Source organism: Geotrypetes seraphini, chromosome 1, assembly GCF_902459505.1.
Source record: "Geotrypetes seraphini chromosome 1, aGeoSer1.1, whole genome shotgun sequence".
Lineage (NCBI taxonomy): Eukaryota > Metazoa > Chordata > Amphibia > Gymnophiona > Dermophiidae > Geotrypetes > Geotrypetes seraphini.
The window spans coordinates 123,044,757-123,067,909 of record NC_047084.1 but is presented as its reverse complement, the minus strand read 5'-3'; the positions used below and the strand labels follow the sequence as shown (position 1 = coordinate 123,067,909).

At 45.7% G+C, this 23,153-nt stretch overlaps 1 protein-coding gene and 1 long non-coding RNA gene across 2 annotated transcripts in view; one reads left to right on the top strand and one right to left on the bottom strand.

Annotated features, from left to right (window-relative positions):
* Positions 1-23,153, top strand: part of LOC117357288 — a 101,895-nt gene that overhangs the window by 77,455 nt on the left and 1,287 nt on the right. The window contains exons 2-3 of the long non-coding RNA XR_004538780.1: positions 21,329-21,704; positions 22,130-22,310. This is a non-coding gene — a long non-coding RNA (uncharacterized LOC117357288). The remainder of the gene's footprint in view (positions 1-21,328; positions 21,705-22,129; positions 22,311-23,153) is intronic.
* ARHGEF39 (Rho guanine nucleotide exchange factor 39) overlaps positions 1-23,153 on the bottom strand; it is a 127,451-nt gene that overhangs the window by 103,354 nt on the left and 944 nt on the right. The window lies entirely within an intron of this gene.

Sequence of the window (23,153 nt, the reverse complement as noted above, 5' to 3'; positions counted from 1 at the left end):
GCAGAATAATAAAATCAAGTCAGGGATACCAAAGGTTGGATATTTTTATTGGCTCGTAGAGAATAGATTCTCAACAAGCGGAATGCAAGACCTCTACAGGGAGCACAGGGCAACTGTTGAGAACCCATTTGGTTCCTTTTTCACTTTCCTCCAGCTGCCACTCCCACCACTGCTGCTGTTTCCCCGAGGTGTATAGCACCAGTCTTCAAGTGTAGAATGTCAACTTTGCTGTTCCCCATCCCTGGAACAGGAAGTTGACATCAGCGGGGTCATGGGAACCACTATCGTCAACATCATCCATTTGAAAACTAGAGCGCCACAATTGCTGTAAGTTGTGCTGTCTCTGATCTGGAAAAGCAACTGGTGTGGGGAAGGCAGATGGATCTCAACTGCACGTCCTTAAAAATCTTCATTTATTGACAGCTCAGGTTTCAGATTTCATGTCTGCAGGTCTGCGTTTTAGCCCCTCATTCCACCGCTGAATCTGTTGCCATTTCTGACCCCACAGATCTGTGCTGTCAGTCTTTTATTAAGCACTGGGAGCGGAACCGCAAACGACAAATGTGAATAGGGATGGAGGAGTAATAGACCCTGATCAATTTTCAGAGGGTTGTGTTCATGAGGAGCTAGCTAAAATAAAGATAGACAAAGCAGTGGCATACCAAGGGGAGGGGGGGGGCAGTCCGCCCTGGGTGCCAGCTATGAGGGGTGTGTTCCCAGCCTGGGAGTCATGGTCCAGGAACTTCCTTTCTCACGGCCCGGTGCCAAGGCTCTGGATAGTCTCTATGGCACAGCATGTTCCCAGCCTTCTCTCCCTTTACCTTGTGTGAAGCTGAAAAACTGCCGGCCTCAGCAGTAATTCAGCTACATCGCCCGCGGCTCCCCTTCCTGCTTTTTGCGTCTGCCAATGACGCAACTTCCTGTTTCCGCCCGGGTGGATTATGGCAGAGGCAGACACGGAAAGCAGGAGGGAAGCCACGGGCGACGTAGCTGAATCACTTCCGAGGCTGGCAGTTTTTTCAGCTTCACGGAAGGTAAAGGTAGAGAAGGCTGGGAACATGCTGGGCCATGGGGACTATCCAGAACCTTGGCACAGGGCTGTGAGAAGGGAAGTTCCTGGATCATGACTCCTAGGCCGGGAACACCCACTCATGGCTGGTACCTGGGGGAACATTACTAAAAATATTTTTTTTAATTGGGGGGGGGGAGTGTCAAAAAACAATGGGCCCCAGGTGTCACATGCCCTAGGTACACCTCTGAGACAAAGCAATGCAGCCGGATGATGTACATCCAAAGGTGCTGAAGGAACTTAGGGAAGTTCTGGTAGCTCTGCTGACTGACCTTTTCAACAAGTCTCTAGAGTATCTAAAGTGGTAACGGAAGACTGGAGAAGGGCGGATGTGGACTCACTCCACAAAAGTGGAAGTAAGGAAGAAGTAGGGAATTATAGGTCGGTAAGTCTGACTTCTGTGGTAAGCAAATTAATGGAAACGGTTTTACAACAGAGAATGGTGAAGCTTTTTGAATCCTGTAGATTACAGGACTGGAGGCAACATGGATTCACTAGAGGTAGGTCTTGTAAGACAAATCTGATCAATTTCTTTGACTGGGTGACCAGAGAATTGGATAGAGGATGTGCGCTAGATGTGGTATATTTAGATTTTAGTAAAGCCTTTGACAGTGTTCCACACAGATGTCTAATAAATAAACTGAGTGCCCTTGGGATGGGTCCCAAAGTGATGGGCTGGGTCAAGAACTGGTTGAGTGGAAGGCAACAGAGGGTAGTAATCAATGGAGATCGCTCTGAGGAAAGGGATGTTACCAGTAGTGTGCAAGGCTTGTTCTTTTTAACATTTTTATAAATGATATGGCTGAAGGGTTGTCGGGTCAGATTTGCCTCTTTGCGGATGATACCAAAATCTGCAATAGAGTAGATACCTAGGATGTTGTGAACAACATGAAAAAAGCAAAGCTTAAAGAATGGTCTGAAATTTGGCTACAATTTAATGCTAAGAAATGCAAGGTCATGCATTTGAGCTGCAAAAACCCAAATAAATGGTAGTTTATGGCATGCAGTGGTGTACCAAGGAGGGGGCAGGGGGGGGGGGGGCGGTCCACCATGGGTGCACGCTCCAAGGGGGTGCACAGCCGGCCGGACCCGGAACCTCCCGCACTTCTGCAAACAGCACCTCAGCACGGCTGCCATACTTAGAGCAGAGACGGCAGCCGCGCTGAAGTGAATGAAGGTCCCGCGATGACTGCGCCGTCTACCGCCTGTTCCAGAAGAGGTGACGTTGGGGGGTGGGGGTGGACTGGCAGCCGCAGTCATCACGGGATCTTGCCGCAACTAACAGCGTCTGCCGGCCCAGCCCCCTCCGACATCACTTACCTCTTCCATCCGGAGCAGAAGCAGTCATCGCGGGACCTTTGGAATGGAGAAAGAAAGGAGCATAGTAGGGTGGTGAAAGGAGGTCAGGATGGCATGGAAGGGTGTGAAGGGTGAGAAAGGGAGTCAGGGTGGTATGGAATCATGCTTAAGGGTGACAAAGAGGGGTCAGGGTGGTATGGAAGGGTGTGGAGGGTGACAAAGAGGGGTCAGGGTGGTATGGAATCATGGTGAAGGGTGACAAAGGGGGGTCAGGGTGGTATGGAATCATGGTGAAGGGTGAGAAAGGGGGTCAGGATGGTATGGAAACATGGTGAAGGGTGACAAAGGGGGTCAGAGTGGTATGGAAGGGTGTAGAGTGACAAAGGGGGGTCAGGGTGGTATGGAATCATGGTGAAGGGTGAGAAAGGGAGTCAGAGTGGTATGGAATCATGGTGAAGGGTGAGAAAGGGGGTCGGGGTGGTATGGAATTATGGTGAAGGGTGAGAAAGGGGGTCAGGGTGGTATGGAAGCGTGGTGGAGGGAGAGAAAGGGGCAGATGCTGATGGAATTGCAGGGAGTCATAAGGAGGAAGGATACTGCATGGAATTGGGTTGGAGGGAGAGAAAGGGGGCAGATGCTGATGGAAGTGGGGGGAAGGGAGAGGAGAGAGTGAAATGCCAGACCGTGTGGGAGAGGGAAGGGAAGAAGAGGAGAGATGCCAGACCATTGGAGGAGGGAAGGGAGGAAGATGGATGCCAGACTAATGGGGGTGAAGGGAGAAATGGAAGGGGGATACATAAAGTTTCTAGAACGGGAATAGAAAGAGAGATGCCATATAGAAGGGGCAGAGAGAGGGTAGACAGTTGATGAAAGGAAGAGAGTGACAAAAAGATGAGGAAAACAGAAACCAAAGAAGAGAAGTTAGAAAAAAAATTATATTTATTTATTTATTTATTTTTTGCTTTAGGTGCATCGCTGTTTCTGTGATGTTGCATTGTATGCAGAGTCCAGCTTCTTGGTGCTTCAGTTTAACCTTTGTCTATGTATTTTTATTCTATCTCCCCATTTACAAAACTGTAGAGCGTTTTTTAGCGTTGGCATCTGAGCTGTTACCACCGTAGCTAAAAACCACACTACATACAGTTTTGTAAAAGGGAAGGAGTTAATTTGTGATTACATACTAGGTGAAGGTGTTTTCTGTGTTCTGTGTGTTATAAAAGACATGGTTTTCTGTTAGGACTGACTGTGTAGGATTGATCTGTACTAATCTGGCTTGTTTAGTTTTACAATGGGTTTATTGATGTACTGCTCACTGCAGTATGTAAGATGCTGCCTTTTCCTAGATATTCATGTGTGACGTGTGGATTGTTACTAAAAGTCATGTTTTTCATACAGATGGGGGGGTGTCAAAAAATGATGGGCCCTGGGTGTATGCCACTGAGGGCGTGAATAACTTATGTGCACGACAGAAGAGCGGGACTTGGGTGTGAATGTATGTAATGATCTTAGGGTGGCCAAACAGGTTGAAAAGGTGACGGTGAAAGCTAGAAGGATGCTAGGGTGCATAGGGAGAGGTATGGCCAGTAGGAAAAAGGATGTATTGAAGCCCCTGTATAAGACTTTGGTGAGACCTCATTTAGAAAATTGTGTACAATTCTGGAGGCCGCACCTTCAAAAAGATATAAAAAGGATGGAGTCGGTCCAGAGGAAGGCTACTAAAATGGTGTGTGGCCTTCGTCATGAGGCATATGGGGACCCCCTTCCCTTCCTCTGTACCCTTTTAGTGCTTCTTTCTCTTCCTCCAACCCTCCTTCCCCACAGGGTGCTTCTCTCTCTCTCTCATTCTATCCTCCCCTCTCCTGTGTGTGCTTTCTTTCTATATCTCTTTCCAACCCCCAACCTCCCCCTACGCAGGTGCCCTTCTCTCTCCTTCCAACCTCCTCTCCTGCTGTTTGTCTCTCCCCTCCCATCCAGCACTGCCCTACTCCATGCTCTTTTCTCCTGCACTCTCTCCTTTCCATAATGCTTCTCCAGCCATCCCTCCATCCCTCTTTCCATGCTGTTTCTTCATTCCCCCTTCCCTCCCTCCCTCTCTGTGCTGTTTCTCCAGCCTCCCTCCCTCCTCCAACCTCTGAAGCTGTTTCCCCTCACAGTCTATCTCCCGACTCCCTCTCCTACCTTCTCTCCAGCCGCAGTAATTTAATCTTCAGGCAGCCAGCAGCAGCAATGAGGTGAGTCTACTACTGCCGGCCTGCCCCAGAAGCACCTCACTGCAAGTCCTGCTTATGTGGGAACAGGAAGTCACTGCAGAGGCAGCTTCCAGGGCAACCTGGCAGTAGCAGGCTCACCTACCTCACTGCTGCTGCCGTAGACTGCCCAAAGATTAAATTACAGCAGCCGAATGGGGAGGAGGTAGAAGAGGTGCCATATAGAAGGGGAAGAGAGAGGGTAGACAGTGGATGAAAGGAAGAGAGTGACAAAAAGATAGAGATAGAGAGATTGTGAGGGGAAGCAGCACTGGAGGTTGGAGGAGGGAGGGGAGGGGACTGGAGAAACAGCATGGAGGGAGGGAGGGGGCTGAAGAAACAGGTGGAGTAGTCAGGGGAGTCACCTAAACCTGGACACTCCCACAATTTTCAAAAATTGTCCGGGCACCCGGACAATCCACGAAAAAGAGGACCCTTTGTGGTCGAAAGGGCAGGAGTGATGCCCACTGATTCCTGCCCCTCATGGCTTTTAAAAAATAGCTGCTGTGACGTCTAGCAGAGGTCTCAGGGTACTCATTAGTGCTCAGAGACAGGAACATCTATACAGTACCTGAATGTAATTTGCGGTGAGAGATATAAATTCCCTTTTCTGTTTGGCTACCTTCAGTTTGTCAGATATGATCACTCCAAAATGCACAGAAATATTTCACTCTATTGGAAAAAGGAAAAAGGACAAAACTGAGGGGAACTGGAAAGAGCACAAGAAGTATCAAAAAGAATGTCACCGTGAGGTTCGGAAAGCCAAAAGAGAGTAAGAAGAGAGGCTAGCCAGGGAAGCAAGAAATTTCAAACCATTCTTCAGATATGTTAAAGGGAAGCAGCCATATAGAGAGGAAGTGGGACCGCTGGATGACGGAGACAGGAAGGGAGTGGTGAAGGAGGAGAAGGTAGTGGCAGAAAGGCTTAACATGTTCTTCTCATCTGTATTTACTAACGAAAACACGTCCAACATACTGGAACCTGAGCAATTCTTCAACGGAAGTCAAGCAGAAAAATTAACATCCATAGAAGTGAGCCTTGAAGACGTTCACAGGCAGATAGAAAAACTAAAAACTGACAAATCCCCGGGTCCGGACGGCATACATCCAAGGGTTCTGAAGGAATTAAAGGAGGAGATAGCGGAATTACTGCAGCAAATTTGCAACTTATCCCTGAAAACAGGCGAGATCCTGGAGGATTGGAAGATAGCCAACGTTACGCCCATCTTTAAAAAGGGATCAAGAGGTGACCCGGAAAACTACAGACCGGTGAGTCTGACTTCGGTTCCGGGCAAAATGGCAGAAGCACTGATAAAAGAAAACATCGATCAACATTTTGAAAAACACGAACTTCTGATAACCAGCCAGCATGGTTTCTGCAAGGGAAGATCGTGCCTAACCAACTTATTGCACTTCTTCGAAGGGATTAACAAATGGATGAACAAAGGAGACCCCATAGACATCATATAATTAGATTTTCAAAAAGCCTTTGACAAGGTGCCCCATGAACGTCTACTCTGGAAACTGAAGAACCATGGGGTGGAAGGAGACGTACATAGATGGATCAGAAACTGGTTGGAGGGTAGAAAACAAAGGGTAGGAGTGAAGGGCCACTACTCCGACTGGAGGAGGGTCACGAGTGGTGTCCCGCAGGGCTCGGTACTCGGGCTGCTGCTATTTAATATCTTCATAAATGATCTAGAAACAGGGACGAAGTGCGAGATAATAAAATTTGCGTATGACACCAAACTATTTAATGGAGCTTGGACTACAGAGGACTGCGAAGAATTGCAAAGGGACTTGAACAAACTACAAGAATGGGCGACGAGATGGAAGATGAAGTTCAACGTTGAGAAATGTAAGGTATTACATGTGGGGAGCAGAAACTCGAGGTACAACTATACAATGGGAGGGATGTTATTGAATAAGAGTACCCAGAAAAGGGACTTGAGGGTAATGGTGGACATGACAATGAAGCTGATGGCACAGTGTGCAGCGGCCGCTAAGAGAGCGAATAGAATGCTTGGTATAATCATAAAGGGTATTACAGCCAGAACGAAAGAAGTTATCCTGCTGTTGTATTGGGCAATGGTGTGTCCGCATTTGGAGTACTGCGTCCAATACTGGTCGCCGTACCTTAAGAAGGATATGGCGTTAGTCGAGATGGTTCAGAGGAGAGCGACACGTCTGATAAAAGGTATGGAAAACTGCTGAGAGATTGGAGAAGCTGGGTCTCTTTTCCCTGGAGAAGAGGAGACTTAGAGGGGATATGATAGAGACTTATAAGATCATGAAGGGCATAGAGAGAATAGAGAGGGAAAGATTCTTCAAGCTTTCGAATAGTAAAAGAACAAGAGGGCACTCGGAAAAGTTGATAGGAGACAGATTCAAAACGAATACTAGGAAGTTCTTTTTTACCCAACTTGTGGTGGACATCTGGAATGCGCTTCCAGAGGACATAATAGGGCAGAGTACGGTACTGGGGTTCAAGAAAGGATTGGACAAATTCCTACTGGAAAAGGGGATAGAGGGGTATAGATAGAAGATTACTGCACAGGTCCTGGACCTGTTGGGCCACCGTGTGAGCGGACTTCTGGGCACGATGGACCTCGGGTCTCACCCAGCAGAGGCATTTCTTATGTTCTTATGTTCCCAGTGGTGTAGTAAGGGGGGGACAAGGTAGGAGGACCGCCCCAGGCGCCATGTTGATGGGGGCGCTGGCACCCCTCTTCCTCTCTGCGCCCATATCTTCCCACTACTCCCCTTGCCACATGCACATCCCCCTTCCCTGATGTCACTTCTGGATGCCACACATAGGAAGTGATGCCAGAGGTAGAGTTGATGGGCTTGCAAGGAGCATGTTGATCGCTGCAAGCAACTTCAACCAGAGTAGGGGAGAAGGGGGAGGGAGTGTGCGTCCTGGTGGGCTCACTAATGTACATTGGGCTATCTAATGTACATTGAAACATGAAGGCAGATAAAGGACAAATGACCCATCCAGTCTGCCCATCCATAGCATCCACTAAGAGATCCCACATACCTATCCCATGCTTTCTTGAATTCAGAGTCTTTGTCTCCACCACCTCCAGTAGCATTGTAAGGGGAGGGTGGGCCATTCCAGGCACCATCTTGGTGGGGGCACTCTACCCCCCTACCGTACCTCTTTAAATCTTTGTCAGTGCAAGCAACTTCTTTGGCTGCTGCTTGCGCCGGCTTGGCTCCCCTCTAAATCACTTCTGGGTCATGAGGCCAGGAAGTGACATCAGAGGGAAAGCCAACGCCGGCATGAGCAGCAGGCCAGAGAAGCTGCTCACACTGGCGACTTCAAGAGGTACAGGGAAAGGGAGGGCACAAGTGTGTTGTGTGGGAGTGTGGATGAGCAGGGGAACAACAAGAAAGGCATGGGGGCGCCTCCTACTCACTATACCACTGACCACCTAAAGAAATGGGAACACATAACCTCCTACTACCAAAAATTCCACTGGTTGCCCCTAGAGGCAAGAGTATTGTTCAAATTCGCCTGTCTCTGTTTCAAATCCATTCTCGGTTTGACCCCTCTATACCTGGTCTCCCACTTTAAACTAGACTTCTCCACCAGGCCTACACGCAGAATACGCATGTTTAGCCATCCTACAATAAAAACCTGCCGATACAAAAGATTCCTTGACAGAATGCTTGCCTTCCAAGCAAGTCTACAGAACGACTGGTTAAGCAGCAGCATCATCATGCACTCCTCTTCCTACCTCAATTTCAGAAAACTTATTAAAACCAACCTGTTCAACCAATTTGTGACCAAGAATTACTAAAGTCTTCACTGCTTATCCCTCACTGTATGACCTATCCCTTATTGTAAATCGCCTCGATCTACTTCCTATTGACCAAGAATTCCTAAAGTCTTCACTGCTTATTCACAGCTTATGACCTGCCCCTCCTGTAGTAAATCGCCTTGAATTACTTTTACTGTAAACCCGCATCTAGAATGTTACCATACTCTGTACAAATATTCATGTACTCAAAGACTTCATTGTTTTTTCGCTCTATATCCAACTCTTCTTTATTGTAAACCGCCATTGTAAATCGCCTCGACTTACTTTTTCTTGTAAACCCGCATCTAGAATGTTACCATATTCTGTACAAATATTCATGTACTCAAAGACTTCATTGTTTTTTCGCTGTATGTCCAGCTCTTCTTTTTATTGTAAACCGCCTCAAACTATTTTGGCTTTGGCGGTATATAAACAATAAATTATTATTATTATTACTGGGTGTATGGGTTTAGAAGGATTACCTGTATTTTAGAGAAGGGGATGGCAGCTGTGGGGGAAGTTAAAAACACACAGTGAGCTGCCACTAGGGAGAGGAGAGGTACTGCTGAGCCAGCCATTCCATCAGGCAGTCTTGGGCCTTTGCTAGGCTGGCCCGCTTCCAATAATGCAACTTCCTCTTTTGTCAGAGGTGGGCCGGTCTAGCAAAGGCCCGAGGCTACTTGATGGAATCGCCCATTCAACAGTACCTCTCCTCTCCCTAGCGGCAGCTCACTGTGTGCTTTTACCTTCCCCACACAATGCCGAGATTCCATCAGGCAGCCTTGGGGCCTTTGCTAGGCCAGCCTGCCTATGCCGAAAGAGGTAGTTGCATCATCGGAAGTGGGCCAGCCTAGCAAAGGCTCAAGATTGCCTGATGGAATCGCTGGCTCAGCAGTACCTCTCCTCTCCCTAGTGGCAGCTCACTGTGTGATTCTAACTTCCCCACACAGCTGCCGCTAGCGTTAGTTTAGCTGAGATTCCATCTATATTTGTCTGTTTTTCTATAGTTGTTACTGAGGTGACATTGCACATTTTAACGTCATCTGCCTCTTTGAAACCCCACAAATATGAATGATAATTAACATTTTCTCTGAGTACAGTGTGCTTTGTGTTAATTTTGTGATTACCATTATGTATTAATAAAATTACAGTCAAACCTTGGTTTGCGAGTAACGCGGTTTGTGAGAATTTTGCAAGAATGTTGACTCAATTTGCGAGTCCCTCCACCTGCAAACCGGCATCACCCCCGCCCGTGAATGCCCCCCCCCCACCAACCGGCATAGCCTCCCCTCGCGAACGCCCGCCTGCCCAAACTGAAGCTTTACCCCCATCTGGCACTGGCATGCAGCACCAACCCACAGGAGGTGCCAGAAGATCGTGCTGCTTGCCAGACTGGGCCTTGAGCAACTGCGCATGCTCAAGGTCTTCTGGCTCTCATTCTCTCTGAGATGTCGCTCCCTACCTGAAGTAGAGATCCTTGACTCTGTGTAAGCAGAGATGGAAAAACTGGTAGAAGGTATGGCTCCCTGCTGCTAAGTTGAAGAAGGGAGAACCAGGGTTGCCTGAGCCACCGAGGAGCTATTAGAATCATGATGGCATGATCGGTCTTGAGCTTGACAAGAGTCTTGAAAATGAGAGAGAATGGAGGGAATGCATACAGGAAAAGATTCATCCATTCCAGAAGGAAAGCATCTGCCTCGAGGTGATGAGGAGAGTATATCTTGAAGCAGAACTATGGCAATTTGTGGTTGTGGGGAGATGCAAAGAGATCTCTCTGAGGAGTTCCCCACTGAGAAAAAATGTGATGAAGAGGCAAGGAATTGAGTGTCCATTCGTGAGGTTGCAGAAGACGACTCAACTTGTCCACCAGACAGTTTTTCTCTCCTTGAATGTAGACAGCTTTCAGGAAGGTGTTGTGATGGATCGCCCAGTCCCACACCCTTTGAGCTTCCTGACAAAGAGCGAGAGATCCTATTCCTCCATGCTTGACATAATACATGGCGACTTGACTGTCTATCTGAATAAGGACTACATGGTCGTGAAGAAGATGCTAAAAAGCTTTGAGAGCCTTGAAGATCGCTCTGAGTTCCAACAGATTGATTTGACACTGACGATCCGTGCTGGACCAGTGGCCTTGAGTACGGAGACCATTGAGATAGCCTCCCAAGCATAGGTCGAGGAATCTGTCATGAGGACCTTCTGATGAGGGGATGTCTGAAACAGTAAACCTCTGGAGAGATTAGAAGAGAGCATCCACCAGTGGAGAGACTGTCTCAACGAAGGTGTGACTATAATGTGTCAAGAGAGTGGATCGTAAGCCTGCGCCCACTGAGATGCCAGTGTCCACTGAGGAATTCTGAGATGAAGTCTGGCAAAAGGATTCACGTGAACGGTCGAGGCCATGTGACCGAGTAGTAACATCATGTGTCTTGCTGAGAGTGAAGAAAGGGAAGACACTTTGCGGCAGAGCTGAAGGAGAGCATCCAGACGCTGCTGAGGAAGGAATGCTCTGAGTTGGATAATGTCCAGAACATCTCCGATGAACTGTAGATTCTGAGACGGCTGAAGGTGGGATTTGGGGAAGTTGATTTTGAATCCCAAGCTTTGTAGGAACCACGTGGTCCGTTGGGTCGCTACAATAATTCCCTGAGATGTTGAATCCTTGATAAGCCAATTGTCTGGGTAGGGGAATATCTGAAGACCATGGTTCCTTAGAGCTGCTGCCACCACTACTAGGCACTTGGTGAACACTCTGGTAGATGATGCCAGGCTGAAGGGTAGCACTCTGTACTGAAAATGCAGATTCCCCACCTTAAATCTGAGGTATTGACGGAAGGCCAGATTAATGGGGATGTGAGTGTAAGCCTCCTTGAGATCTAGAGAACATAACCAATCATTATGATATAGAAGGGGATAAAGAGACGCCAGGGACAACATGCCAAATTTTTCTTTGACCAAAAATTTGTTGAGAGCCCTGAGATCAAGTATGGGCTGCAGATCGCCTGTCTTCTTCAGAACTAGGAAGTAATGAGAGTAAAACCCCCTGCTGTTCCAAGGGAACTTCCTCGATGGCACGGAGACGAAGCAGAGCTTGAGCTTCCTGAAGAAGAAGGGTGTTCTGGGATGGATTGGAAGGATACTCTCTTGGAGGAAGCTCTGGTGGAATCTGAATGAAATGAAGAGAGTATCCTTCCCTGATTATTGACAGCACCCAGAGGTCGGATGTAATGGTCTCCCATCGATGGTAAAAATGATAATAATAATAATAACTTTATTCTTCTATACCGCCATAATCGTGCGACTTCTAGCCGGTTCACATTGAAGAGAGCTGGACAATCAGTGAGTTACAATGTGCAGATAGTCAGTGAAATTACAGTATGCAGAATCTTAAAAAACAGCGAATTACAATATACATAAGAACATAAGAAGTTGCCTCCGCTGGGGCAGACCAGAGGTCCATCCTGCCCAGCGGTCCACTCCTGCGGCGGCCCATCAGGCCCACTGCCTGAACAGTGGTCTCTGACTAATTTTGTAATTTACCTCTAATCCTGTCCCTATAACCTTACCTCTACTCCTATCTGTACCCCTCAATCCCTTTGTCCTCTAGGTACCTGTCCAGACCTTCTTTGAAGCCCTGTAGCGTACTTTTGCCTATCACATCCTCCGGCAGCACGTTCCATGTATCCACCACCCTCTGGGTGAAAAAGAACTTCCTGGCGTTTGTTCTAAACCTTTCCCCTTTCAATTTCTCCGAGTGTCCCCTTGTACTTGTGGTTCCCCCTTAGTTTGAAAAATCTGTCCCTGTCCACTTTTTCTATGCCCTTCATGATCTTGAAGGTTTCTATCATGTCTCCCCTGAGTCGTCGCTTTTCCAGGGAGAAAAGCCCCAGCTTTTTCAGTCTGTCAGTATATGAGAGGTCCCCCATACCTTTTATTAGCTTAGTTGCTCTTCTCTGGACTCTCTCAAGTACCGCCATGTCTTTCTTGAGGTACGGCGACCAGTACTGGACACAGTACTCCAGGTGCGGGCGCACCATTGCACGATACAGTGGCAGGATGACTTCCTTCGTCCTGGTTAAACATAAGAACATAAGAACATAAGCAGTGCCTCCGCCGGGTCAGACCATAGGTCCATCCTGCCCGGCAGTCCGCTCCCGCGGCAGCCCAGACTGGTCACGACCTGTCTATCACCAGAAGAGGCTCCCTTGCCACCCTGGTTTCTCATTTAAGTCCTGTCTTCCTATCGAAGTCCTAACCTTCCGGTCTTGCACATGCACGACCTGGTTTGGTTTCTATACTCATTACTTAATTAGCTTTTTATACTTGTGTTACAGCCCAGCTCCTCCCTCCGTATCCCGCGATCCCTTTATCCCTCAGGAATCCGTCCAATCCCTGTTTGAATCCCTGTACCGTACTCTGCCTGATCACTTCCTCCGGTAGCGCATTCCAAGTGTCCACGACCCTTTGGGTGAAAAAAAACTTCCTTGCATTTGTTTTGAACCTATCTCCCTTCAGTTTCTCCGAATGCCCCCTCGTATTCGCTGTCCCTTTCAGTCTGAAGAATCTGTCCTTATCCACCCTCTCTATGCCCCTCATGATCTTGAAGGTCTCTATCATATCTCCCCTGAGCCTCCTCTTCTCCAGAGAGAAGAGCCCCAGCCTATCCAACCTCTCGGCGTATGGGCAGTGTTCCAGCCCTTTTACCATTTTCGTTGCTCTCCTTTGTACTCTCTCAAGTACCGCCATGTCCTTCCTGAGGTGCGGCGACCAATACTGAACGCAGTATTCCAGATGTGGACGCACCATCGCTCGATACAATGGCATGATGACTTCCCGTGTTCTGGTTGTTATGCCCTTCTTTATGATGCCCAGCATCCTGTTGGCTTTTTTCGAGTCTGCTGCGCACTGTGCAGATGGCTTCAGTGATACATCCACCAGCACACCCAAGTCTCTCTCAAGTCTGTTGTCTCCCAACAATACCCCCCCCAATTTGTAGTTGAACAACGGGTTCTTTTTCCCTATATGCATGACCTTGCATTTGTCCACGTTAAAGCGCATTTGCCATTTGTTTGCCCAGTCTTCCAGCTTGTCAAGGTCCCTTTGTAGGTCCTCACACTCCTCCCTGGTCTTAACTCTGCCGCACAGTTTGGTATCGTCTGCAAATTTTATAACCTCGCACTTTGCCTCCTTTTCCAGGTCATTGATAAATATGTTAAAGAGTAACGGCCCCAGCACCGACCCCTGTGGCACACCGCTTGTGACTCCCCTCCAGTCAGAATATTGACCCTTTACTCCGACCCTCTGCAGTCTACCCGACAACCAGTGCTTGATCCATCTGTGCACATCCCCTCCCACCCCGTGGTTCCACAGCTTCTTAAGCAGCCTTTCATGTGGCACCTTGTCGAAAGCCTTTTGAAAATCGAGGTAAATGATGTCTATGGGTTCCCCATTGTCCACCCGACTGTTTATTCCCTCAAAGAAGTACAGAAGGTTCGTTAGGCACGACCTTCCCTTACAGAATCCGTGCTGGCTTGTTCTCAGTAGGCCATTCCTCTCGATGTGCTCGCAAATGCCGTCCTTGATCATAGCTTCCACCATCTTCCCTATAATTGAAGTCAGGCTCACCGGCCTATAGTTCCCGGGGTCACTCCTCGATCCCTTCTTAAAGATAGGTGTGACATTCGCCAATTTCCAGTCCTCTGGAACCTCACCAGTTTTCAAGGATAGGTTGCAAACATGCTGGATTGTGCCCGATATTTCTTGTCTTAGTTCCTTCAGAACCCTTGGGTGGATCCCGTCCGGGCCCGGTGATTTGCCGCATTTCAGCCTGTCTATCTGTTTGAGGACATCCTCCTTATTTACCTCTATGTGTTCCAATTTTTTCAGCCTGTTCCCCACTCATGAGCTCCTCTGAGTCCGGTATATTAGATGTGTCTTCGCTCGTGAAAGGTTGTGATACCTTTCTTAATGATACCCAACATTTTGTTCGCTTTCCTTGAGGCTGTGGCGCACTGCGCCGACGCCTTCAATGTTGTGTCCACCATCACTCCCAGGTCTCTTTCAAGGTTGCTCACCCCTAGCGGTGATCCCCCCCCATCTTGTAAGTGAACATCGGGTTCTTTTTCCCAATATGCATGACCTTGCATTTCCCTATGTTGAAGCTCATTTGATTTGATTAGAATTTCAGAGGGGGCATATTAGGAAAAAAAAAGAAATGGAAATAGTGTTTGGTGTAGTTAATATTTAGGTGATATATCTGTCGAATAAGGCAGTTTTTATGACTTTTCTAAAAGCAACGTAGGTCAGTCTAGCTCCATTAATGTAGTTGTCTAGCCAGTGTTGTTTGTTTGCTTGGTACATAAAAGTTCTATCTAGAGACGACCTCCGATGGGAAGAGGACAGAGGCAGAACGATGAAGATTATGCTTTGTTTGAGACAGTCAAAAAGGCTGAAAAGCCTTTGGTGCAGCAGAAGGCTGAGGTTTCTGTTGCTTCTGTTGTTGCAGTTTCTTGGGAGGTGCTTGTTGTTGCTGCCCTCGGAGGATAACGCCTCTGATAGGATGGAAGAGGTCGAGAAGGTTTGGAAGGAGCTGGCTTAGGCTTTGGTCTGACGATGGAAGCAAAAGATTTCTCATGCTCAGAGTTCTTGGTGGCGGCCTCTATCGATTCATCAAAGAGGTCATTGCCTTCACAAGGAATACTGGCCAGACGATCCTGAATGTTGGGATCCATATCAATGGTGCGAAGCCAGGCAAGGTGGCGCATCGCTACTTAGAAAGCAGTGACCCTCGAGGAAAGTTCAAAGGCATCATAATATGACTGAAGAAGGTGTAACCTGAGTTGTGCTAAAGTAGCAATGACTTGCTGGAACTCTAAAAGCCTGTGTTGACCAAGGTCTTTAGAAAAACCAGGGAGTATATCAATAAAATACTTGAAATAAGTAGTAATGATGAAATTATAATTCAAAACCCTGGAGGCCATCATCGAATTTTGACAAAGACGACGGCCAAACTTGTCCATGATCCTGCCCTCTCTGTCAGGAGGTACGGTAGCATAGACCCTGGAAGGATGACTCCTCTTCAAGAAAGATTCAACAAGAAGGGACTGATGAGATAGTTGAGAGTTCTCAAAGCCCTTGCAATGTACAGTTCTATATCTTGATTCCAACTTGCCTGGAACAGCAGGAATAGCATAAGGAGTCTCCAGGTTTTGTTTGAAAGTCTGAGAAAGAAGCCTGTTAAGAGGAAGTTTAGCAGATTTCTGTAATGAATTAAATCATTTTCCCATAATAAAAATCTTATTAAGAAGGGAGGGGGCTGGGTTTCATTTTATTTAATTTATCTCATAAAATATTTGTCATTATTTTTATTATAATTGTTATGTGTATTGGGAGGGGAGGGAAAGGAGAGGTTAAAATTTTAATAACAATTATTAAACATATTAGGTAATACATATATTTCAGTTATTATTGTTCATAAATAGAATAATATATTGTATTTACAGTGGTACATGAAAGGAATTCAAGTGTATGTTTTATGAGATCGTTTTAAATTTCTATGTTACACTTGTGGATGTATGAAAATGAATAAAAAATTTAAACGATAAGAGGAAGTTTGAGAGACTCCGCAGGAGGCCGAGGCAAACCCATTTCTTCTAAATACTCCTTAGAGTACTTAGAACCAGAGTCCAATTTAAGATCCAGGTCCTCAGTCATTTGACGGAGGAAGGAGGAAAAGGTCAAATGATCTGCAAGAAGATGGCCTCGAGAGGGACTCAATGACTTCGAGGAACCTCGAGTGGAGAACGAAGGTGAGGCCTCTCTGGAGTATTGATATCCTAGTGAATAAACAGACTGGGGTGAGGCACTGGAAGAAGCGGAGCCCTCAGGTTCTGCTATTGGTGTCCTGGATCGAGGAGTTGGAGGCCTCAAAGAGTTGGAAGGCCTGGACGAGAAAGGCTTCTCTCTGGAGGAGGACCTGCGCCTCGATGAGGGCCTCGACCGGTGATGAGAGTGCTGCCTAGAAGCAGGTCACGTGCGAGGTCGAGGAGACTTAGCCCTATGCCTCAAAATAGGCAATGCCTTACGTGATGATATAGGGCTGGAAGCTGTAGATCAAAGTCTCACAGACTCTGTGGTTTGGATCGAGGTATCTCGAAGCACTCCCAAAGACTCAGCTCCTTGTATGGAGTGTGAGGATTCCAGACGAGACACTCGCAAAGACTGGACTCCTTGCATAGAGTGTGTAGATTCAGCTCGAAGCACATGCAAGGACTCAACCTCTTGTGAGATTGCTGAGTGTCCAGGCTGGATAGCAGGAAGCAGTCGAGGCAGGACTATATTTGGTCAATAACTGAACAAATTCCTGCTCTAAAATGGTCTGGATGGTAGCCTGCAATTGTGGATTCGAGTCTGAAACTGGACCGCTTGTGAGGCTAAAGGCTCCGATGACTAAGAGGAAGAATGCTTCACCTTGGAGGAATGATGTTTAAGTAGCTTGACGACCACCGCTGGAACTGTGCTGAGGTATCTGACCTGAGGGAAGCTCAGGAGAAGACTTGGCAAATTTACTAGAAGTCAAGGATGTTCCAAACAAGGAAAGTCTGATGAGAGTCGAGGTCAAAGTCGTGAAGGCATGAGGACAGCCCGTAGCAGGCCTGACCGAATCAGAGTCGAGGTCGAGGGTGTAGTAGGGGTTTCCATCCCGAAAATCTTCTCCACTTGAACTTGATGACATTTGAGGGCTCGAGGTTGAAGGGTAGCACAGAGAACTCATGACTCCAGGCAATGGACAGGCCCCAGACACTGAAGGCACCAGCGTGTGGGTCAGTGAGGGAGATCACACACTGGCACTGGCTACACTTCTTGAAGCCCGTGACAGGCCGGGACATTGAAGGAAAAATAGCTACCCGCAAAGTCGAAGCCCGCAGGCTGAGGGCATGCGACAGACCCTGCCGTCACTCGACAAAAAAATTCAACTTTTTTTTTTTAAACAATGACTGAAAGAAAAGCATAGCGATAAAGTAATAAGAAAATAAAACACGAGCCGCAGTGAGAGAAGGCACGAAATGAACTAAGTTCAGCGCAGAGCATTAAAGATGGACTTCTCGGCTCCGCGGAAAATTGAGAACTGAGGAGACGCGCACTGTGCTGGGCGGGAAGGCACTCGAGCATGCGCAATGCGGCAAACTCAAAACATCTGAGTTTCTTCAAGCAAATCTGCTTGCGAGGCTGTCTGCATTCGTATTCTGTGGATGACGTCACACACATGTGAGAATAGGCTGCCTGCTTGTCCTGGGATAAACTTTAATACAAAATACTATACGTACTTGTATTGCAAGACTTTGCTAATTTAGAACAGTCACTACACTCCTGCAGTGTTAGAGAAGAACCATCGGCTCAGTTGTGGTGATGTGACACGTGTTTATTGTATGTACTTGTATTGCAAGACTTTGTTTGTTTAGAACAGTCACTATACTCTTGCAGTGTCAGAGAGAGAGAAGAACCATCGGCTCAGTTGTGATGTGTGTATATTGTATGTACTTGTATTGCAAGATATTGCTTGTACATCAAGTTAAAATTTAATAAAATGTTTTGCTTGTCTTGCAAAACACTTGCAAACCAAATTACTTGCAATCCAAGGTTTTACTGTGTTTGTCTTGTCTTGTCCGAATGCTGTTTTTAATGTTTTAAATTTTTTATTATCTGCAGAGAAAGCTTTTAAGTTTTGTTCTGTAAATGTAGATGAATGAATTACACAGTCTCCCTTCTCAGTCTCTTCCAGCTTTACTACATACAGTATGTGTGGCTCTGTCTGAGACCCCCTTTAAAGTATTGCTTCCTGTATCTAATGCCCATCACAATGCCAGGAAAAGAATTGCATTTCAGAGATAAGATCAATTCTATGCCAGAGGAAAATTTATTTATTTATTTAGTTTTCTTTCCCATTTCCTGGGAGCTCAGAATGGGTTAACTGACATTCACAATAAAATTACAGACATTCGTAGAAGGGACAGGTGAGAAGGGGAAGGGGAGCATGGGAAGGGAAGAGGAGGGCAGAGAAAGGGGGAACGGGAGGGGAGCAAGGAGTTTAAGGAAGGGAGCAAAGAGGAGGCTGTCTGTTAGCACTGTTCAGTTAAAGACGGGTCTTCAGCATTTTCTGGAAGGTCATCAGTGAGTCCTGTGTTTTTATCTGGGTAGGCAACTGGTTCCAAAGACAGAGGATGAAGTGGCTGTATGAGAGTTTATGAGCTGCTTCCATTTGGAGGGATCTTCCTGCAGGGATGCATAGTCATTTCTCAGCAACAGAGTGGAGTAGGCGGGTGGGGGTGTATGAGGGAGTTTGGACGCGATGTAAGCAGGGATGATGAGGTGGAATCTCTTGTAGGCTATAACAAGGGCTTTGAATACACATTTAACTGGTAGCCAGTGTTTTGCATGGAGGGCTGGGGAGATAGGGCCGTGGTAATAAACGTCATGTAGGAGGCGGATTGCAGAGTTCTGGACTCACTGGAGGTGCTTGAGTTCCTTGGTAGTGATTCCATTGAAGATGGAGTTACAATATTCCATTCTGGAGAGTACATAGGTGTAGAGCACTTGGGCTAAATCAGGTTTAGTGATATTAGGTTTGATCCTTTTTAGCTGGCACAGATAGTAGGAAATAGAGACCACTTGCGAGATATGGGCTGAGAGGGACAGGTGACCATTCAGTACCACCCCAAGACTGCGCACTTGGTCTTTTGCTGATAAGAGTGTGGAATCCCTAGATAGTATTGGACAGATGAAATTAGTGTTCTTCTTTCTGTGGAAAAGATTCTGTCTGTCAGAATTCTATTATTATCCATCAAAAATGGTTTATCAATATGCATGGAGCAGATTTACATGCCTGTCACTTCCATTATATGCAAATCTCTCTCATGCATATTCATTAGGGCTAGCCTGAAAACCCGATTGGCCTGGTGGTTCTCCAGGATAGGGTTGGGAACCACTGCCCTAGAGGAAAGGAGGGACAGGGGAGATATGATTCAGATGTTCAAATACTTGAAGGGTATTAACGTAGAACAAAATCTTTTCCAGAGAAAGGAAAATGGTAAAACCAGAGGACATAATTTGAGGTTGAGGGGTGGTAGATTCAGGGGCAATGTTAGGAAATTCTACTTTACGGAGAGGGTGGTGGATGCCTGGAATGTGCTCCCGAGAAAGGTGGTGGAGAGGAAAACGGTGACTGAGTTCAAAGTAGCGTGGGATGAACATAGAGGATCTATAATCAGAAAATAATATTAAATACTGAACTAAGGCCAGTACTGGGCAGACTTGCATGGTCTGTATCTGTATATGGCTGTTTGGGGGAGGATGGGCTGGGGAGGACTTCAATGGCTGGGAGGGTGTAGATGGGCTGGAGTAGGTTTTGACGGAGATTTTGGCAGTTGGAACCCAAGCACAGAACCGGGTAGAGCTTTGGATTCTTGCCCAGAAATAGCTAAGAAGAAAAAACTTAAAAAATTTAAATTGAATCAGGTTGGGCAGACTGGATGGACCATTCAGGTCTTTATCTGCAGTCATCTACTATGTTACTATGTGAGGTAGAGAAAACAGAGCCTGATCAATCTCCAGTTTGTATGCTCCCCTATTCTTCTCACGTTCATCAGATTCATGCCATTATTCTTCGGTGTTGGCACGTTCTAGGTATTATTGACTTTTCTCAAATTCCCAGATTTGCCTATACTAGAAGTAACAATCTTGGAGAAAAACATTTCTCCCTCCGTATTCCCTGTGATAGGGGATTAACAGACCCGCGAATACATAAAAATTGCAAATAATTTTTTCATATGTTATTCGCTGTTTTCTATTAAAAACCATCATGAATATGGTGAAACCGCGAATAACATGGTGGGAGACCTAGACTGTTCCTGAAGGAGAGGCAAAACATGGTAAAGAAAGTGCTGGGAATCAGCGATTTTCTCTGTAAATGCTTTGAATCAGTGATTTTTCTATGCAAGCTAATGCAATTTTGGGGAAGAGCCAGCAAGTGAAAAACCGTGAATAATCGAAACCGCGATTGCTGAAACCATGAATACAGAGGGAGAAGTGTACTATCTAAGTGCTCTGGCACAATTTTGGATCAAAATCCTGGTCACTTTAAATGTGATAGGTGATCGGTCTGCCCATATGACCTGGAGACAACATCAATTTAAAAACCTCACTGTGATCAACTGTTTTCTTTGAGACATCATACTGACTGTCAGTCCATTGGAGTTGTGTATGGTATTCTATGCCCTTGTGGCAAACTGTACATCGGCCACACCCAACAACAGATAACATAAGAACATACGATCAGACCATAGGTCCATCGTGCCCAGCAGTCCGCTCACATGGCGGCCCATCAGATCCAGGACCTGTATAGTGATCCTCTATCTATACCCCTCTATATCGAATTACTGAACATTTGAGTAGCATAAAGAATAGAAGGATGGAAGCTCCTTTGACAGCACACTGGACTGAATGTCAACACACTTTGGATGATTTAAAGTTTCTACTCAGAGGAGCAGGAAAACTACTATACAAAGAACAGAAACTTTTCTATGAATGGAATACTCTTAAATACTCTTATCCCCAATGGATTAAATAATGAGATCGAGTGGCAGTGTCATCACGTTATTACATAGTGCTGGGTGGGATGTTTTAACCTAGGCAGCTGCCCCATGTTTCTATGATTTCTCGGCGTTTGTGCCAACTTCCAGTGATTATCCCGGTTGAAGCCCTATCTGCATAGCTGCCTCATAAGCAACTTTACTTTCTGAATTTTGATATTTGATACTTAGTACTGCATTATTTAGCTTTTTTAGTTTTCAATGTATGCCTGTCTTGGGTGCATTCTTATTTTTCCTATTTTTCTTGTTCTATTTTCTGTAGACTACTGCGAAGTATGACGCTGCTTCGTTACTGTTGAGCGCGGCAGCGTGGCTTCCTCTGCTTGTCATTCCTCCTGAAGAAGATATAGCAATTGAAACTCGGCCTGGGGAGATGAGTGGGCTATTTATTTTGAATTTTTTTACTTTGGGACTCTTTTTGTACTTTATTTTGGAATCTGCTTTTAGTTTTATGTTTTTCCTGGAATTATGGACACTTTTTGAGAACCACATTGGGACTTTGCACCACTGTTAACTTTCTATGAAGATTTTTTGGGACTGCGAGTACCTATCTTTCTCCATGTTGTTTGGGGATGTTGGACCTCTGATACCATCTTAAGACTTCTGCCATTCAGATAAGTGATCATCTTTATACTCTTGTAAGTCCTAATATTTGGCTTGGAAACTATGCTTGGATAATTAGAGTGTTCTATGCAATCTTTTCCTGAAAGCACTATATATGTAACTATTTAGTGAATGCTACCTTTTTTTGTAGTAGTATCTGTTAGCCAATTGGAGGGTTTTGATAAGGACGGAATGCTGCTATGATGGTCCTTTAACTCATTGGTCTTTACTCATTGTGATTGGTGTGTGGGGGTGCTGAGCACATTCACTACTACACTAAAATATATATATATTTTTTCTAAGTTTATTATAATTTTTTATTTTCTTTAATATTTAATATTCTTTTTGATAAACCTTTTTTTGATGGATATTTGTTTTTGAATGCTGAGTTTATTTTTATCTTCCCCATATATTGTTAGAATTCTATTATTTACATGTTCAAAATTTTGCTTTTTCCCAGTTCCAGAGAACTCTGAAAAGCCTTTTCCAAAGAACAGAAACATGGATGAGCAGAAACCCAACTACCATCAGACAGAGACAAAGAAGAAAACCTAAAACCCGGAGACTTGGATACCAGCACACACAGAAAAGTAAAAGAACCTGGAACCTCTACCCTTACACTTTGTCACTATCATACAGAGGTAAGAATAAAGGTGAGCTGGTTGATGTAGTGTATCTAGATTTTCAGAAAGCTTTTGATAAAGTTCCTCATGAAAGGCTCCTGAGAACATTAAAGAGTCATGAGATAGGTGGCAAAGTTCAGTTGTGGATTAGGAATTGGTTATCAGATAAAAAACAGAGGGTATGGTGAAATGGTCATTTTACTCAATTAAGGAGAGTAAACAGTGGAGTGCCACAGGGATCTGTACCAGGACAGGTGTTATTTAACTTATTTATAAATGATCTGGAAACTGGAATGATGAGTAAGGTTGTTAAAATGCATGTGGATTGTGAAAAATTGCAGGCAGACCTTAGGAAATTGGAAGACAGGGCATCCAAGTGGCAGATGAAATTTAATGTGGACAAATGCAAAGTGAGAAGAATAATCTGAATTACATTTACTGGATTCTAGGGTCAACCTTGGGGGTTAGCGCCCAAGAAAAGGATCTGGGTGTCATTGTAGACAATACAATGAAACCTTCTGCCCAATGTGTAGTGGCAGCCAAAAAAGCAAACAGGATGCATGGAATTATTTTAAAAAAGGGATGGTTAACAAGACTAAGAATGTCATAATGCCCCTGTATCACTCCATGGTGCGACCTCACCTAGAGTATTGCGTTCAATTCTGGTCCGGGGAATGTATTGCGCAGTGGTTGTGGATTCAAACCCACACTACCCTGGGAAAGTCACTTAATCCACCCATTGCCCCAGGTACATTAGCTAGATTGTGAACCCACCTGAATAAACTCATGTAAACTGTTCTGAGCTCTCCTGGGAGAACAATATAGAAAATTGAATAAATAAATAAATAGAGCAAACAAGAT